This window comes from Chinchilla lanigera, unplaced genomic scaffold (genome assembly GCF_000276665.1).
Source record: "Chinchilla lanigera isolate Chin_1 unplaced genomic scaffold, ChiLan1.0 scaffold00006, whole genome shotgun sequence".
In the NCBI taxonomy this organism is placed as follows: domain Eukaryota; kingdom Metazoa; phylum Chordata; class Mammalia; order Rodentia; family Chinchillidae; genus Chinchilla; species Chinchilla lanigera.
The window spans coordinates 7,091,557-7,110,744 of record NW_004955407.1 but is presented as its reverse complement, the minus strand read 5'-3'; the positions used below and the strand labels follow the sequence as shown (position 1 = coordinate 7,110,744).

The 19,188-nt window shown below is 32.8% G+C and overlaps 1 protein-coding gene across 1 annotated transcript in view; it reads left to right on the top strand.

Moving 5' to 3' along the window:
* Cadm2 (cell adhesion molecule 2) overlaps positions 1 to 19,188 on the top strand; it is a gene marked incomplete at its 5' end in the record, with an annotated part of 285,487 nt that overhangs the window by 245,097 nt on the left and 21,202 nt on the right. The gene's annotated exons all lie outside the window — the stretch shown is intronic.

The window sequence follows — 19,188 nt, the reverse complement described above, 5'->3', positions numbered from 1 at the left end:
AAAGCATCATCACAGAAAACAAAATGCAAATTGAGAAGAAGAAAACAAAATGTTATCCCAATCAGCCAGTCCGCCTAAGACAAGTCCAGAGCACAAAGAGATAGAAGAAATCTCAACCCATCAAATGAAACTCTCTGAAATGATGGCAGAAGAAGTTAAAAAAAAAAATGGAAGTGACCATAGAAAACATAATCTCTAATTTGAAAGAAGAAATAAATACTGAAATTATGTATTGCTTTTATTGTTTTTATGTTGTTTTGTTATGTCTTTGCATTTGTTAATTTATTTTTGTTTTTTTCTCTTTAAAATAAAAAGAGACACCAAAGTAGACACAGATAAACAAATAGAGGAGCTCAGGAAAATAATAGAAACCATGAATGTCAAGCATAGACAAGCAATAGATTCAATGAAAACAGATCCAAACAGAAATTCAGGAGATTAGAAACTCCACTGAAAGTATACACAGCAGATTGAATGAAACTGAAGATAAAGTATCAGGTTTACAAGACAAGAAGTAGTTGTCTTGTCTGCAGCTAGCAACTAGGAAGAGAAATATATCTTAAAAATCACAAGAGACGACAAAATATAAATCCAACAGTGACAAGATGAAGCAAAGAAGAACAACATAAGAATGATTGGAATTAGTGAGAAACCTGGAGACAGTGCAAATGCCTTTAAAAACCTCTTCCCAGAAATAATGGCAGAAAACTTCCCAAACACTGGTAAAGAATTTGACGTACAACTAAATGAAGTATATTGAATTCCAAATAACTGCAAGCAAAAGAAATCCACACCAAAGCATATAATAATCAAGATTCCAGAAATTCAACACAAAAACAAAATTTTGAAAGCAGCTTGAGAAAACAAACATCACTTATAAAGGAAATCCCTTCAGAATCACAACAGACTTCTCAACACAAACCCTAAAATCAAGAAGAGCTTGGTATGAAGTATTTCAAGCCCTAAAGGAAAACAGTCTCCAAACCAGATTGATGTACCCTGCAAAACTATCCTTCAAAATTGATGGAGAAATGAGATGCTTCCACGACAAAGAACAACTAAGAAATTTATGGCCACCAAAGCAGACCTGCAGAATGATCTGAAAAACATTTTAGAAAGAAATAATGAAAACCACAAATGCAGGAACAACAAGAGAAAGATACTGCTAGGTAGGGCAAACAATTAAACAGAGCAGAAAGGTAGGGAACAAATAAAAAGGAAACAACATGAAAAAGAAAAGCCAATACATGTCAGTTATAACCATCAATATAAATTATCTCAACTCACCAATCACAAGAAATGGCCTAGCGGAATGGATCAATAAGCAAGAAACAACAATATGCTGCACAACAGAAACACACTTAAACCACAAGAGAGATTCGTGGACTAAAAGTCAAGAATGGAAAATAATTCTGCATGACACAGGAACCTAGAAAAAAAAAAAAGAAAGCAAGTGAAGCTACTCTATTTGCAGACAATGCGAACATCAAGCCAAAACTAGTCAAAAGAGACAAAGAAGATCACTACGTACTTGTTAAGGGAAAACTTCAAGAAGAAAAAATAACAATCATAAATATTTGTGCACCAAACACAGGTTCACACAACTATATAAAACAAATATTAATTGACATTAAAAACTAAATATACACTAACACAATTGTAGTGGGGGTTTGTAATACCCTACTCCCACAATTGGATAGATCAACTGGACAAAAAATCAGCAAAGAAATATTAGAATTAAACCAAGCCTGTGAAGAAATTTATTTGGTAGGTGTCCACAGAGTGTTCCCCCCCAAGACATCAGAATATACATTCTTCTCAGTTGCACATGGGACATTCTCTGAAGTAGATTGTATATTGGCTGACAAAACATATTTGAGTAAATTTAAGGAATTAAAATCATCCCATGCATACTCTCCAGCCATAGTGCAATGAAATTGGAAATTAACAGAGAAGACACCACAAATATACACTAACACATGGAAATTAAACATACCTTTCTGAATAACCAATAAGTCACAGAGAAAATTAAAGGTAAAATTGAATAGTATATACAATTAAATGATAGAGCTGATAAAACATACCAAGCTATTTGATGCCAGGAAAGCATTCCTACAAGGGAAATTTATAGCAGTGCATTCACTCATCAGGAAAATTGAATCAGCTCAAATAAACAACCTAATGCTGAATTTCAAGTTTGAAAAGAAAAAAAAATCAAACCCAAAGCTCTTATGAGGGAGGAAATTATAAAAGTAAGAGCAGAAATTAATGCAATAGAAACTAAAAAAAAAAATACAAAGAATCAATTTATTGAAAAGCTGATTCTTTGAAAAAATAATTAAAATTGATAAACCATTTATCAACCTCATCAAAAAGAGGAAAGAAGGAACACAAATTCAAGCAATTAGGAATGAAAAGAGGGAAATCACAACAGATACCAAAGACACCCAGGAGATAATCAGTTCCTACTAAGAGAACCTATATCCCAATAAGATAGAAAACACAGAAGGAATGAACAAATTTAGGCCAAAACTAAATCAAAAAGGTATAAAAATTCTAACAAAACCAGTATCAGCCAGTGAAGTGGAAAACGCAATTAAAAATTTGCCAACAAAGAAAAACCCACGCCCTGACATATTCACTGAAATTTAGAAATTTCAAGAAATATAAGAAATTTAGAGAATGAATGCCATTATTGCTGAACTCTTTAAAGAAACTGAAAAGAAAGCAATACTTCCATAATCATTCCTGGAAGCAAGTATTGCCTTAATTCCAAAGCCAGAGAAAAACACAACCAAGAAAGAAAACTGAAAACCAACCTCCCTAATAGACACTGATGCAAAATCCTTAATAAGATACTGGCAAACAGAATGCAACAAATCATCAAGAAGATTATACATCATGACCAAATAGGATTTGCACCAGAGATACAAGGATGGTTCAATGTATGCAAATCAACAAGTACAATATGTCATCTTAACAGAACCCAATCAGTCTGTATAACCAGTATGAACTAAAAATGTGATAAAAATGAAGGATGCACTATTCATGTTAGTTTTCTTAACGTTTTCTTAAAATGTTAACCTACTTAAGCACCTAAACAGACATCTTAACTGAGCAAAAATGAGGCTGTGAAAAATGTATTTCCCACAACTTTATGTTGACACCTGAAGTTCAAGCTGTGTCTCTTTAGATCTTTATTCAAATGGTTGTTCATAATATTTTTTCAAGACTCCATATGAAAAAATTTCTTTCATTGAGGAAGAAGAATTTGGGATTAGAATGGGAGTGATAGTGAGCTGACTTTCAAAGTATGGGAAAGGCAAGTCTTAGCTTTTTAAGCTCATAAGGTAACTCATCATCTAAATAAAAAATGTAACAAATACTATTGCTATTGCAGGTAAATGCCGCCCAAACATGCTTGGGATGTTTCAAAATAGTTTTAGAAACTTCAATAGAATCATTTTCTCTCTCATTGAGAGATATGCCTATGTTCATATGAAAATAGTGTAAATAGTAGTAATCAAATAATAACAGGTATCATTTTGAGGAATTACTAGTTACCTGGGAATATGCTGTTTTATATGACTGTAGGTAAAGAGCATGACTTTACTGTGTGGATTAGAAACACTTTCTAAGAAATAAAATAACATATTCAAGGTCTCTCCATAAGATAGATCAACAGTTCAAACACAAGTATTTCTCATTCCAAAGTTTTCTTGCTTTCCTTACACTACAAATTCGTGTCTAAGTTTAAAACATCTGTGGTTGAGACAAGAGGGTGATTTAGCTGGAGAACTATGTTGAATGTTGAGAAACCCAAGCTTTCAGCCCCAAGTATACCATTTTCTTACTGTGTAATATTGTCATAGTTATTGCTAAACTTGATAAATTACACATCATTATATTTTCACCCTTATTTCTTTTTTCTTTCTTGAGTGTTAATGTGATCTGAAGGTGAAGCCATAGTGGGAGAAACATTACCCAAAGAGGTTAAGGTCTTCCACAACCTCAGCTGATATCACTTGCCAACAGCCACCTTCCATTGGGGAGTTATTGGACATGCACTGCTTTGTTAAGGGTTGATGTTGGGTATGTCTTTTCCTGCCTTACAGTCTAGAATATTGCTACTTACCCTTAAAAACCTCACAGAGGTGTAAAATCTTCTAAAATAATCTTTGATCCTCATTTTCTTGGTTTTCACTGCACTAGGCACAAGAAAACCATCACCACTTAGCTGTTCATTTTAAAGTGCTCTTTAAGAGACTTTTCCACATATTTCTCCATATTTCTCCATATATTCCCCTCAATCTCAATGTATTCTCCTAGCATGTTCTCATATTTCATTTTTCTTCCCAAAGCATTAGTTTACTCTCTTAGATTTTCTTGGATAATGAAGGATTTATATTCCTCAGTTGAATTTAAATGTCTTTTCACTAAGGCATGCCACATATCAGGATAAAGAACGTTTTCCCATGATTTAATATTCTTTTCTTTTTTATTGTAGTAGGGAAAGTCAAACTCAGGTGCACTCTAACAGTGATGTACATCCTGAACTCTTTTTATTTTATTTTATTTTAGTTTAGTTTAGTTTTTAAAATTTTGAGACAGGGTTTCACTTGATTGTCCAGGAGAGACTTGCAATGGTGTGCCTTCTGCCCTAACCTTCCAAAGTGCCAGGGTTACAGGTATGAGTTTCCTTTCCTGGGCCCATGATTTATTATAAAGTATAGTGAGAAAAAATCACAGGCATGGCAGTGAGAAGACGATAAGTACTTTTCACCTACTCTTTCTTTACATTTTATCATAAATCCATGTAGGACACACAGTGAAATGTGTAGCTGCTCCTAATTAGATCAGCATTGTCACAGGAAGTGCAATTTCCTTTTGAGTGTTGCCACCAGGAGCAAAACATGCATTTCCTTACAATTGATTTTCCAGTTTATTTACAACGTGCCACAAAGCACAGGGTATTGAATGACTTATCATGTTTATGGAATATCTTGAGGGAAAAAGTTACCTTTGAATGATTTTATCATGTTAAAGTGAGAATATAAATATATTTATTTGGAAATTCTTTTAAAAGAACCTTGAAATACATACATTTTATTGCTTTTAAATGTTAAAACTTCCACTCTTGAAAGAATATGAGTAATCAATTGGAAACACATTACTGGGAAGCCTCCAAGAAGTAAATACCGGCCTTTGCTTTAAGAATATAGAAATCAATGGAAACTCACTGCTTCTATCAGGAGCATATCAAAGGGAGTAAGTAAATGTCTGTACTCTTTTTGTTACTGAACAGAGGTTTAAAGAGTCAGGACATTGAACCAAGGAAAGGGGTGCACACCTGTGATCCCAGCATTCTCAGAGGCTGAGTCAGGAGAATTATAAGCTCCAGGTCTGCCTGGGAAATTTAGTGGTTTAGTGAGGACCATACCTCAAACAAACAAAAGAAAAACATTTAAAAAATAAAAAAGGATAAAGGATGCAAATCAGTAAGAAAATAGAAAAGATACTGATATTTCTGTCTACTTTTTCTCATCAAACTCCGATTTCTGTATTCCTTGGGCAGTCCACACAACAATTTAACGTTCAGCTGCAAAATTGTATTACAATGAATTTCTTTAATAGACGTATTGTGTGGGTCTGAAAGTTGAATTGTAGGTCAAAGAAGAGGAAAACTTAAAACAACAAAATGAATATAGAAAGCTTTAATGGAATAGGATTATGAAAGTCCTTTGTTTTGACAGACTAACCCTTGAAGACCTTTGAGAAAGTGTTTTTATTTTACTGGTGGAAGAAGAAAGCATGTTTGATCTCTTACTGTACTAAGCTGGAAAGTAGAGACAGGGAATACCTACATGAGTTATTCATCTGAATCCAAAGTTGCAGTTTGTAGGGAATGTAAAAGCAATTTGTATTATCTTTGAAAGAAAAAAGTGTTATTATTTAAATCTTGGAACAATTTGTTTTGAGACAGGGTCTTGCTGTGTAGCCCATGTTGGCCTTGAACTCACAGTGATCCTCCTGTCTCAGCCTCCCAAGTGCTGGGATTATGGGTGTGCATCACCACATCTGGCTAAAATCTTGGAAGTATAACAGAAATAACCAATGTCAGTTTTCCTCTTTTCTGAATAAGCACCTAACCCTACAAAGGAATTGTTTTAGACCTGTAATTTAGTATGAATTCTCTTTCTTATAGTAGTATTTATGCCTTATTGTGCTTTTCTGCAAAATAATTTTATTCTACTGTTCCTTAGAACATTTGTCCATATCATCTGATGTGGTAATTAAATACTGATGTGAAAGAGATTGGTTGACTTTCTTTCAGATGGTGGAGCAAGGGTTAAGTGACTGAATTCTTTGTAAGTTCAGAAACTCAATTTTTTATGTGTTCCACAGCTAGTAGAACTGATTATATTAGGTAAGCACCATAGGGCTAAGCCCATGCCTTTTTTGACTTCAAACCTAAGCAAGGCTCTTGTCCATACTAGACATTCAGAATTAAAGAATAAATGCATAGCATATATGCAAACCTATAATCTCCAGCACAAGCTAATATTTTATTTAGAAACTATCATTTATACATTTCTAATGCACATTACTTTTATTTATAAATTTATTCAATAATAGTAATTTGTTGAGAATATTTTCTTCTAAGTGTATTTGTTAGGTCAGGGATTCTAATTAACAGTGAAAAGCAAGTGAATATATGTTTAGATAGATTTGACTGAGGGCTTTTTTAAGGCTTTAATAATTTACAAATTTTCCTTAAAGTGTTTCTTTAAAGTGTTTTCCTTAAAGTGTTGGTATTTTCCTTAAAGTGCTGGTAGTTTTTCACCCCAAGAATAAATAAACAGATTTAGGAAGGTCCAATGCTGTAAATTAGGCTCCCTAAGTAACATGGTATACAAATTTAGGGTACTAGCCTATGGATTTCCAGGATGAATCCAAGCAGTTACCTACATGGGGCTCACTTACAAAGTACCAAATGACCAAATGATAATGGAAAGCCAAAGTTGTTTCTTGATTATCAACTATATTAGTATCTCAAAATAAGTTATTATTTAAAAATTTAAATTACAAATATTAAAATATAAACCACATATATTTGAATATGATTATTTGTCCTTTCAGTAATAGAATATATATCATTCCATATTTAATATCTGTACCTATTTTTATAGTGATTAACCCAAAGATGTTTCACAATTTGTGTTATACTACAATGAGCCTTTCCACTTAAGAAAGAGAATATTAAAATAATCGTTTCCAATACCAAATAGATGATAGAAGAATAAATAGATGGATATTTATCTTTCTCTTTACAAAGGAAAAATAAGTTTTGGCATCCATGTAATTATTCTACTATAAGAATTATGCATAAGAAAAGTTCACATAGTTTATTTGGTGAGCAGGCATGAAAATTACATTATTGGAAATTATGTAAAGAAGCTGGTTCCTTACATTTCAAATTTTTGGAAAATACAAGCAGTGATCTGGGTAATACCTATAGCACATGGAATAAATATATATCAGGAATTATTGATGAAAGTTTTAGGAAAATATTTGGAACACATGATTGAACTAGAAAAATAATTAGTCACTCTAAACCATAATGGGTAAGTAATTGTGAGCTGTTTTTAACTTAAAACGGGAGAAAAATTTAATGATAACTGGTAAGTGTAAGTGGACAAAATTAGCAAAATAAGCAAACAATGTACTTGTTTTTTCTCTATCAATGAAAGTCATTATCTCATTGTTATTGTTTTTATTTCATGTACAACTTTGAGATGACATTGATCAAAATTCATCAACAAAACGAACAGTCTATAGACAATATCACATCATGGTCTTCATACATTACACAAGGAAAACTGAAATATCCTTTCATTTAATTTGAGATATAAAATTGCGATTTTTAAAGCAAAGTTGTTTGTAATTTGTATGTCAGTTATCAAACAGGTACATAAAATTTAAAAGCAGCTGGTGTTTCAAAAGACATCTGTATTATAGCTAGAGTAGACATTAAGCATTTTGTAAACAATGCTATAAAATATAAACGAGGCTTTTAAAGGATAAAAGGTACTTTGTCATACCAACTGCTATAATAAAATGTCTCAGAGAGCAGTAGCTAAAAGAAAACTTTCTAATGCGTTTCAGATATGCCTTCTGATATGGCTATAAATTAATGGCTCTTAGGTAAACAGAGTCAATAGATTATATACATATTCTTATAGTAAAAATATAAGATGAAATTATTTTAGTGTTGTGTTTATAAATATCAGTGGTAAAGGTTAATTAACAGATAATTCAGGTGAGCAAAATTAATGTCTAATTAATTACTGTTCTGGAACTACTTTTTGAAATGAACTACCTCAGTAGTTGATTTTGCATTTAGAATTTAAAATTTGACAAAACACTGAGAAATTAAAACTATACAAGTAGTTGAATACTTGCAGAACTACTTATATTTTGTTATAAATAGATTCTTTCTCCAAATTTCCTTTAAACTAACAATGCTTCTGATATTTTCTGAAGTTTAACTTTTCTCTTAATCTTGCCTAAAGATTTTAGACAAGAAATTTATTTTGATTTCCTTTGTACTTCAAGATCACTCTATATCAACCATTTTCTTTGTGTTCAATTTATCTTTCATTTGAAAGTAAAAAAACTCCCCAAGTTCCCTGTTTTGATTACTTCATTTCCTTCCTTCTGCTGCCATGTGTGCACCTGTAGGTAATTTCACTCTGTTTTCTAAGTCTCTGTACAAGGATATTCACTTTCTACTAATCCCTGAAATTAGTGGTTGAGTGTAAACTTACACAGAACTCCAGAGAATCACTTTACTCATCAAGATCACTAGACACTTGGGTTCTTAAATTTTGTCATGTCGTTTTGAATATTTGTTAAAGTTTTCTAGCTAAAAATCTATGTACAAATTTTCTTCATGAATGTACAGACAACAAATTACAATTTGAACATAGGCTAAAAGCTCTGAACAAACTGTGATTTTTATTTAAAAATAACGTTCTTTCCTTGAATTGCTACAGTAATCAGTTGATGACCATGAAAATACATTTTTTTTCTGGAATTCACTGTACTGACAGTGGGTAAATATTAACACATAAACTTTGGAAGCTTTTTAGGTGATATTACAATAACATTCAAAAATTATGATGGATGGGATGGATGGAGTTGAAGAGAAGGGATAAAGGATTAAAAAATAGAATTGGAATGTGTTGTGTACATGTACCACATTTCCATGAAAATGTAAAATTTTGTATTACACACATGTACTACTAAGCTAAAAAGAATACAGAAAGAAAAAGACAATTTTGAGAGCCTTTGCAGCTATGCTTTAGGCAAAAATGTTTTTTCTTACAAATTTTCTGACCCCCTCTTCAGTCTGAGCTGCGGACTTCTGATCTACCTTATGTCTTCAAGTAACAATTCTCACCCTTATCTCTTTTTAGTTTTTTGAGCAGCCCATCAACTCTAGTATTTTTTCCAAGAATCTACTGTGAAATAAGTTTTGTTTTACCCCATAATTAATTTCTTGAACCTTAAACATTTATATGAAAATTTTAGAGGTGGGGCCCTTAGAAGTTGAGGTCATTCAGGTGAAGTCTTTACAATGCATTTATTGTCCTTATAAGAAGATGAAAATACTGTATCAGATTTCTTTCTTGCACTGTCTGATACACCAGAAAAAAATATCCATCCATGAAAGAAGAGGCAAGTTATTACCAGACATTATTGCACAAACACTATGATCTTGAAGTTATCACTCTCCATAAATTTGAGAAATGAATTTTTGTTATTCATAAGCTACTAAGTTTATGGTATTTGTCATAGAATCCTGGATGGACTGAGACATTATCCTTGGATTCATATTCTTAATTCTGTATCTTCAATATGTGCTTTCAGATGAGTTCCAGGTTTATATTTTCACCTCTGTGGTGAAAATCTACAATAGTCTATAAAGAGTAGTAGAGCACATTTGCATGTCATGAGACAAATTCACTTATGCCCCTTGAAACTGAGTCAGCCCCCTTTATTGTTCTTAGTGAATGATGAAGGCATTCTCCTCTACTTTACTTTTTGTAACTTCTCTGCACCTCCACTACTACTACTTCATGCTAGACCTTCTTTACCTCACTTCTAGTTGACTGAAAAAGTATCTCAGATGGGTTCCTTGCTTCTACTTTAGTTGTCCTCCAAACTAGTTTATACTGTAGAGAGAATGATCTTTAGATTCTAGTTACGGTTACTATCATTGTCATGGAATAAAATAAAAAGCACTGCACCCTGGCATACAAAATCACAACATAGCTTTGATTTATTTGCTTTCTGTTAGACTCACATTTTGTGTTGTACATATTCTGAGCTTTTCAGATTCCTTCAGATAGGTCATTATTTTTCTTCAGCCTTGGGTTTACATAAATCTTCATTTCCATTTTCTGTACCAAATGTTAGTTTCATGGTTGACCTTAAATAATTAAGATATGTATTAGTATAAATTAAGGGAAAAATTACAGTAAAATATTATAGGATATTGAGCATATGTTATCAAATAATAATTATAAAGTTTAGTGCAGTAAAGAATTAGTAGGTTGGGGACTTCTTTTTCCTTTTGTGTCTACAAAGAAAGTTAATTTTAGAAAAAAAAATACATTATTTCCTCATCTTAACATTTATTAAATCCCCACAGTAAGGCCTTGTACACACCAGAGACTTGCAGGAAATGGAGACAATCAAGCGAGCCTGGAACCTGAGGAATAAAGCACTTCCTTTTCCTCTTAGAAGTTACTGGAGAAAAGTCCATGCTCACGGAGATGTAGAGTGCACTTCTCTGCTTACCTGGGAAGCTCTTGCTGACTCTGTGACCCTTATTCCTTTCACTCAGATACACTTTGACCTGGCTTCTTTTCATCATACCCTCTACACTCTAATTAATCTTTACCCAAGTTACCTCCTTTGAAGCTTGTCCTACTTTACCATGGCCTGACTTCAATTATAGTTATTGCCTCTGCTCTTCTCATGGTCTGCTCATGGCCAGCTAGCTGGTTCTCCAAACTATCTTCTCAGTCATAAACTCCTTATAATTCCATATTTTATGACTCTTTATTCTAAGCTGGAGTAAGAAAGTAGAACAACTTGGGTAACAACTTTACATAATTTAATTAACAACATTTAATTGCAAAATACCTCTCCATCCGTTCCTGCCCAATCTCATGAAACAGATGTGGCTATCTTGTTTTACACTTGAAGGCACCCAAATCCAGCAGCCTCCTGCAATTTCCCTAGGGCTCTACACTTAGTAAATTGCATAGGTGAAATTCACACCTATATGAGATTTCAGCCATGGTTTTCTGCTTCTAGTGACAGATATTTGCAAACAAATATTAAAGAGAATAAAAACTTAGATGAAGAATTTGGAAGGTAGAACAGTGAGTGTTATTTGCTGTTCTCCATAATCTCCATAATGCTATTGTAAGCACCATCATTTTATTGTTAATGTAATGAAACATATAGGTGCTGCAAATGTACTTATTTCTAATACAGCTAATAAGTTTTGGTGGTTTGTTCTGTTTTGTTTTGTTTTGCTTTTACTAAAGTGATTGCTTATTTGTTTTATTCATGGTTTAAGAATTTGTAATTATACTTGTCTCTAATCTCCACTACTCATTTTACCTGTGAGGACTGTCCAGGAAACAAGTTCTTTACTGTCCTAGGTTTACAGCTTGAGGTTGACACAGTCAGTCTGACTCTAACAGGAAGTCCAGACTCCACCTTCTCAACTATTCTGCGATCCTTTTCAGCCTCATTTTCTTGCTCAGTCCAGTGATGCAAACAATATAGATCAGTCAATACAAAACTGAAATTGATCACAGCTGAATTGAAAGTAGTTCAAAAATATTTCTTGAATATATTCTGTTAAAATTATGAATAGCTGGTAATCTACTTTGTTATCCTCTGCTATAGCTTGTGTCTACATGTCTCTCCAAAGCCTCATTCAGTCATGGGGGTTCCTTTCAGAGGTTGGTGGATCTAGAGTGTGGGATGCTGAGATTAAGGGTATGTGATTGGTAGATCAGTCCACTGATTTGTTTGGCATATTTCTGGCTAGGGTTAAGGGTGTGAATGCTACACCCACACTGAGACGGGGAGCCTGCATAAAATATAAGGGCAGCAAAGAGCTAGTGTGCTCTTGCCTGCCTGTTTTCCATGGAAAATTTCTCCTCTGTTCCATGGCCCTCTACTATGCCACCTTGCTTTGGAGTCAATCAAATATGGACTAAAACATTTACAACTGTTGGGCCAAATTAACCTTTTCTCCTTTGATTTTGAATACTGGATATTTTGTCTCAGCAAGGAGAAAAGTAACTAAGGTAGATATCTTCCTTATACCATCTGCCATTACTAAAATATTTACTGAGATGCCTGGTTGTAGGGAAACAGAGATCTGGCCTCCAATGTGTCATTGTGCAATGGTTTGGGACTGTTTTCATCACAAATACTCACAGGATTAGAGTATTGTTGCCTAGTGGGTAGAAGTAAAGGTGATGCTAAACGTCCTACCCTGCATAGGACAGCACCCAAAACAAACACTTCCCAGTTTAAAAAATAAGTCAGCACTGCAATGATTGAGAAATCTGAGTCAGAGACTCCTCAGGGCATTTTATAATAGCATGAAAATTACCAATGGATTATACTTTTTTCTTTTTGGCAAATAACAGTGATTTGATTGGTTTTATTTTTCCAATATTCAAAACCAAACAAAATAAAACAAAACAGAAAATGCCCTCCCTCTCTCCCATAACACTCACTAGTATTTTAATTAGAAGTCAATATTAGTTTTTTCCTTTAAAACCTAAATATGTTGATGAAAACAGTGACTGACACAGCATCTGTCACATTTCCAACCAAAAATTAGCTTTCAATGGTTTCACTGTGCTGTTGATGCTCTTTGCTAAAGTAAATATCCAAGCTTCATTTATCAAAATTTGATAAATAAATTACATAGTAAACCAAACATTGATCTGGGACCTTAATTTCCAGTCCCTTTTGATGTAGTTTTCTGTCCTCAAGAACAAGTCCCTGGCTCCTTTGAAATTCAGTTTGCCTTCTTCAAATACTTTGAGCACAATTGTCATTTAGCAAAATAAACATGGCTGCATTATTTCTTAATGTCTTTCTTAACAAGTATAAGATTAGAGTACATCGCGCAAACTCCCGCCAGACAGCACTTAAGAAGTGAGTAATATCTCTGTCTGCCTAAGTCGGGTAATCCCAAATGTAAGTAATCTACAGGAAAGCATCAGGGACTGTTACAATAGACACATTGTAATATGTCACTGGAAATCAGCATCTCCCCGCATGCTTGATCAACAGCCAGATGGAAGCTTTTATCACATTTATTACATCTGAAATACACATGGTAATTACACTGGACCTTTGATTCAAGGCCTTATTAGTGTCTCAGGAGAAGTCAGGAAATGAGTTTGTCAGTTCCAAACTGATTCAGTAATGACCCTCTGGGTAGAATTTACATCTATCACTGCCTAGACTAGAGAATTGCTGCAAATCACATTGTACCTCAGAGAATGAGGTAAAGCAAAAGCTTAGTTAACTTGTGTGAGAGAAAGAGGGTCTTGATCAGTAAGAAGTATTGTGTATTCTACTGTTGATTCATAGAATTTAAAAAGGCTCCCTGATATGAAGGAGTAAGTGGAAAGGAAATTAATTGGCCAGTATCTTACAAAATAATATTGAAGACTAAGAAAATTTACTGAAAAGAAATATTCTCACATTCCTAGTCTCAAACCTGGGCTCCTGGATATCTAGCCTACTTCAAGTTTAGTGGCAATTAATATATGCACATTCCTTGGCTTGGTGATGGGAAGAAGATATGAACAAGGACAGTCTTCAGAATTTTCTAGTTAGGAAAACTATGGATAGCAAAGTTTATTAATGTGGGGGGGTTAGGTCTTGCTCTTCAACTACAATATTTTTGCATAACTGTATTCATAGCTCTAAATATAAATGAACAGAGGTGAACAATGTTGATAGATATAAAATCACTGAAACAATATACCTGTTAAATGTAGATGGGATTGCTCCAGGAGAAAAGAGATAACGAAGAGTTTCAACCTCATAATACAAATAGTCACATTTGTATAATGATGATATTATTTTGTTTTCAAATTAATCAAGGGAAATATCTAATATACCATAATATACAATATATAAAAATATGTGCCAGGAAAATATATTTCTGAAGGTGTGCATAGAAATACAGCACCTTCTTTTACACTATTGATGGTTTTTCATTGAGGCTTTTACTACAAAATGGAAAAATAATAGGCTTCTATTAAGATAGGTTGACATAACTAATGAAAAGTAATAAAATTATATACACATTCTGAAATTATTTCTAGTATATTACTTCTTGATCAAAACTCTATTAGTGGCTATTAGTATTGTTCTAATAAATGTACATAGCATTTTATTCTATTAGTTTGAAAGAAAATGTTATTAAAGTCTATTAAAATGAAAATTTTAATTGCAAAGCACAAAATCATCCTGTCAGTAATATGTCTTTTTTTCATTAAGCTAATATAATACTTACTACAGCAGTTTTGAAATATAGTTATCTCTCACATCTAAAAGAAGTAAGTTCCTTAGTTTGGTAGCTGCTCTGTTTCCCTTGGTACACTACTCTTATCACAAAGGACACTTAAGGAAGACGTGGAAAAGTATAAATCGTAAAGCAAGAGTTTTTACACATATTGAACACAGATTCTATGCTGGGCATCCTTCCAAGAATATTGTATGTAATGCCTAAGGCCAAGTTCATTTTCACAAATGTTTCACAAGATAGAAGATCTGTAAGGAAAACTTTCCACAAAAGATAAAGATGCACTTATATTGCTTAAATAGAGAAGACATAAAAACCATTATAATTACTATTTTAGAACTATTTCTAGGCATTAGGTATCACTTTGAAAAGATCTTTAGCATTGTATCTTTAAGATCATGTGACTGTTTAGAGTACAAATAATTATTTTATACTGATCATTTATTTTTATTCAGCTTATTTTAAATGGTATCATGAGAGTATTTGACAACTTTCAGTTATATCTGTGAATTTCTATGTTTGGCCTACAAAGCGCTGTATAGTCATTGTTAAATTGAATAGTTACTTTTTGTGAGTAAACAAATTTAGGCCTTGTGCTTTCTAACAGTGATGTAGTACAAAAGTTTACATGTCATACTTCATATTAAATTGTAAGAACATAAATATGTTATAGGCATTTCTGCCACTCATTAATATTTAAGAAAATTTATTTTGAACAGTTTATTGAAGGTTTATTTGGCTATGATTTTCATACTATTTATTATATTGACAAAATCACAGACTATTAATTCATGAAGCATGCAAATTTCCTGTAAGCTTACATGGAAAGCTTTATTATACTTTAAGAATAGTATATATTTTACAAACATTTGTTTTGGGAACAATTGAATTCATTGTGCACTCACAAATTTATAAACGATTACTATCATTATAATTTACATCTCAAAAATCTATTAAATTATTGATAGTGAAGACATGGCAACTTCTAACATGTTATGTAAGTGGAACCAGGTTTCCAAAAATTAACTGAGCTTAAATTCCATATTAATATTTTTCTCTGAATTCATGATATAATAGACACTGAATTTGATAAGGCCTTCTCCTAGGAAGTTTCCATAGGTGAGCAAATAAATCTACTTGATACACTTAACATGTGCCATTCTTCTATTGCTTAGTGTGATATGACTGAATTTTTCCTTTTCCAGTACTACAACAAAACACCTATAGCAGGCTAACTGTACCAAGAAGAGAGGTTTATTGTGGTTGTTGATTCTGGAGATGCATGCCTCCATGTCTGTCTTGTGATGGCCACCTTTTCTGGTAAATTCCCAGAAAGTAGGATGGACATGTGTCATTTTGTGAGTCTGGATGCTCTCCAGCTCCTCATAAAACATCCAGACTTCATTCAGTGGAGGTCTAGCTTACTGGCCTTGTCTAAAACAAATCAATTTCCAAAGATACTATCTGTACATGTTATCATTACATTAAATTTCCCCTTACTAATATTAACATAAAACTCTTGCAAGAGAAATGCAGCTTCAGCTTAGGTGAGTGAAATATTTAAAACAGAGAAATGCTAGTTTAGAAATTTTAGTTCAATTTTCATTTTAAAAGACCACTTAAATCAAGAGAATGAAATATTTGAAAATCAAAATATGTACCAAATTTTTGTATATTACTTTTTGGATGTAAATAGATTCCTTGTGAATTGATCAAGAATATACCACATACAGCTTTACCATTTTCAAATACATGATCTGGGCTCTGTGGTAATAGGAAAAAAAACAGAGATTCTCAGTTGTTGCCTCTTCCAAACTCATAATGCATAGTCTCAGAGTAGAACACAAAGCATAGAAAGGACAGAACATCAGTAGAAGAATCTTCTCTGGGACCTGGAAAGACTCATAAGAACATTTGTGTTCAGGCGTCGATGAGTCAAAGCTGAGCACTTATATTTGCTGTAACGATAGCACAGTCTATTGAGAATAATTGTGCTCTTACAAAAATACTTTCATGTCAGTTTAATTCACTTTGTGTTAGGTTCTATCTTTAGGTTGAAAGTTGAACCAAAATTATAATGACAGGAACATTTATTTTTTACTAAAAAATCTACAAAATTTTGTATGAAAATAGTAGTCCTGCTGTAAAGCTGATTTATGGACACAATGAGCTCATACTCATTTAATAAATTTAAAGAAGTTTTAAGTATAATGCTGTTAATAAATATTATCTATTATATTTTATAGTATGATGGATGGATTAAGATTTTTCTATGCTTTACATTATTTGATCCACATTAAAGTTTCATGTAGTGCCTTTATAAATTATATTTAAGTATGTGGAATACAAGGTAAAGAAAGGTCAAATAACATTTTTTTCTTTTTTTTTGTTAGGTCAAATAACATTTTAATCTTACAACTACTGTAAGAAAGACTGCAGAAGATAACACGGGAGGGGTATTGCTTAGTGAATATAATTTAGATGAACAGTTATTACATATGACCCATTTTAATTTAACATTTTAGTATTTAATTTTTCACCATTTCTTCTCTTTTGTTTTCTTTTGTTTTTTTGTATTGGGAATCAAACTCAGAACCTTGCACTTGCCAAGCAGGCACTTGTGTACTGAGCTATATCCCCCACACTACATTTTAGTATTTAAACACACAAAATTTCTTGTTGCTGTACAATGGATATTCATACGGCTTTCAAAAATATGTGAATAAAGTAAATATGACTCTCAATTATCGCCAGGATAATCATCAAAAAAGAATACAATGCAATATGTTTCACTGCATTGACTAGGTATGTAGTGCACATTTCTGAGCTGGCTAGCTGTAAAGAGAAATTATTTCAGTAAAAATGGTAGTATCTAGTGTCGTACTTCCCCATAAAAATGAATATTTTTCTAACAGGTGATCTTTCATCGCTATTATAATTAGTTTTTATATTTCAGTCATTTCTGCCTTTGGACAGATGTCACAAATTACTTGCACAGACTAAAATTTGAGAATAGTGAGAGATGCTATAAATAGCTTCATTCTCAAACATTTATTTATCATATTTTCTAAGTATTTAAAAAGCAAATCTGTCTGATATGCTAATACTTTTGAAATTATACTTACTTTAATTATGACCAAGTCATTTTTAAATAATTGTGTTTCATTTAATACATGAATTCCTTAAATAGGCTTTACTCCTATGCACAAATAATTGTGTATGGTTTAACTACCATTCTGCTTAAAACCTTGATCCTAATATCTGCACAACTCTGCTGGTTGAGAGTCCTCTCTGGACTTATACAAATTCTTTAGAAGTGAATAATTTTCTCACTTAAAGGAATAATAATAATAACAAAAATACTAGCCTGGTTTCATCAGAGAGAAAGATCAGTAAAATGAAAAGAATTATGCTAAATCTTACAATTTCCAAAAAACCATTTGCAGATAAATTTTCCAGTTACATTTTTGTTTTCAAGGACAAAGTTTACTATGCATTTTTCTTTGTGCCTGGTACTATATATTGTTAACTACCATTGTGGCTTAGGTCTAATACATCCCCTGAAAGCCTCAGGTATTCAAAGGGAAGCCTTTGGGGAGGTGATTGGGACAATACACTTATAAGTGGATTAATCTGCTGATGAGTTCACAGGTGGGTGGGTTGGTAGGAAGTGGGGCCTGGTTGAACGTGGGTCACTGAGGACGAGACTGGGACGTGGACTTTTTTGTCACTGCCCCTGCTTTGTTCCCTGCGTTGTACCTCTCATGGGGAAGCATCTTTCCTCGGCCATGTCTCTTTTGCATTGCCACAAACCAACCATGGAATTAATCCTCAGAAAATTGTAAGCAAGATAAACCTCTCTTCCTTTAAGTTGTGGAGGAGAGGTATTTTGTCCCAGGGATGAAATAGTGATTAATTTAAATACTAGTAAATACAAATAATAAAGTCAGTTGTTTTTTAGTTTTTCTTTATTTTAAAAATAAAAGGAGGAAAACATTAACAGACAGACATTACAAAATAACAAAAGAACAGTACAGACAATACAGTTATAAACAAAGTGGTAGGAAATTAACAATGCTTGTTGAATTACATATTGAAACTTCAAAGTGGTTTCTCATGAAAACAGATAGAGACATGCAATACTGATCAATCAAGGACTCATTGACAGTTTCTTTAGCAAAGAAATAGAAGACAGTAGAACAACTATGTTAACTATCCTGTATATACATACATACAAAATTTCTCCTTCTTTCCCTTTTCTTTTCCCACACCCCAGTTGTCCTTTACACTTGAGTGTTTTCCTATCATTTCACAATGTCTATCATACCCTCTAGTTTAAATTAACTTTTTCAGGTTTTACACTAGTGAAACAATGTGGTGCTTGCACTTGCAGGTCTGATTTATTTCACTTATGAGTATGGTCTATAGTTGTGACCATTTACTTATAAAGGCCTCGAGTTTACCTTTCTTTACAGCTGAGTAATATTCCATTATATAAAAGTACCACAATTTTCTTATCCAATCCTCAGTGGATGGACATT